Source organism: Salvelinus sp. IW2-2015, unplaced genomic scaffold (genome assembly GCF_002910315.2).
Source record: "Salvelinus sp. IW2-2015 unplaced genomic scaffold, ASM291031v2 Un_scaffold2901, whole genome shotgun sequence".
Taxonomy (NCBI): Eukaryota; Metazoa; Chordata; class Actinopteri; order Salmoniformes; family Salmonidae; genus Salvelinus; species Salvelinus sp. IW2-2015.
The window spans coordinates 73,649-75,070 of record NW_019944199.1 but is presented as its reverse complement, the minus strand read 5'-3'; the positions used below and the strand labels follow the sequence as shown (position 1 = coordinate 75,070).

General features: G+C 37.5%; 1 long non-coding RNA gene across 1 annotated transcript in view; it reads left to right on the top strand.

Moving 5' to 3' along the window:
• Positions 1 to 1,422, top strand: part of LOC112074955 (uncharacterized) — an 8,434-nt gene that overhangs the window by 1,656 nt on the left and 5,356 nt on the right. Inside the window, exon 2 of the long non-coding RNA XR_002894880.2 lies at positions 216 to 242. This is a non-coding gene — a long non-coding RNA (uncharacterized lncRNA). The remainder of the gene's footprint in view (positions 1 to 215; positions 243 to 1,422) is intronic.

The following is a 1,422-nucleotide window of genomic DNA, read 5'->3' as shown; positions in this document are numbered from 1 at the left end:
TGACTGGATGTAGTGGCGGTACACTCTTCTGGGTGCATCACTCTAGAAGTCATTATGGAAGATATCCTTATTACAGGGTTCTAAACTATAGCTTCAGTATATGCTGGCTTCTAGTACATCAATAATACATTGACAATTTCTAAACGTTTGTGTACAGTGATGAAAAACCTGTCTATACTAATGATTAATATTGGTTAAAAATAATTCATCCACAGATTTTGTGAACACAAACTGGAGTCCAGGTAAAGGAATAACTGATTTCTAAATACTTTGAATGTACTTTTTCTTGGAATCTTGTTAGCAGTTATAGTATGTTAGATAATTCATGTAGTACATGTTTTATTACATTGTGGCAGTGTGTTTGGCACTAAATTTTACTGAAGTTTCCATCAATCTCACCACTGGCATAACACAGTTTCTCGGTTTCTCGGGACCTCCGCAAGGTAAAATAAAATAAAATAAAATCTAAATCAAAGTATAGACTATCGATCGCTGGCCATGGTGCTGAAATCGCRACATGTCTATGCTGCTGCATGCCTATCAAATCGATGATAGGCTTTTTGTGGTGCCAAGGCTTAGCTATGGATAAATGTTAATTGGTAAACAGGCCTATTTGGTCGTAATTTTCTACTACTGGCTGGTGGCAATAATGTAATTACTTATTCAGTAATTAAAGTTGTAAATTCAATCATTGCAGATTGTAAAATAAATGTTATATGCAACCGCATACTAATGAGTTACCAGAATATACAACTGTCCTAATTATAATACCTGAACCTGCATAACATGAGCTGTCCTCGCGCTCTCTCTCAGCTTGGATAGAAAGTTGTGGGTAAAACCAGTCTATTAATAACGCCAAATAAAAGTCAGTCCACCCTCAAAACACTCGCTAACTAGGGATTGTTTCATTATGCAGTGTACTATATGAAGCTATATACCGTATTTAGCTGGTCTTTATACAATTTTAATAAAAGTTACACATCAAATCGCCGAACAATGAGGAAAAAGTAGTCGTCTTGAGGATCAATTCAGCCACTATTTATTGCTGAACTCAGCWGGGTTTGTTTGGCTAATAGTTTACACAAATGGGATGCAATATTCCAGGTAAATTAAATCCAGTTTGTGACTCCCCTGGTGTCCTGAAGTCCTCATTTTGTTTGCAAATGTTTTCAACCCGGCCTGTAGGTTCAGGTTGCGGGTCCAACTGCTTTCTATACTGAGTATTGACAGCCCAGACAGTCTTTCCTGAGACATTGTGCAGTATATGTCCTTTGTGCTGCACACAATTCAACTTGACTGATGCATGCCAAGATATAACAGAGACAAGGGACTGTTGATATTACAACCACACTGTCATGTTTTGTCTTTGATCATCATGTCTTGTCCCTGTGCTTCCCTCTGCTGGTCTTATTAGGTTCTTTC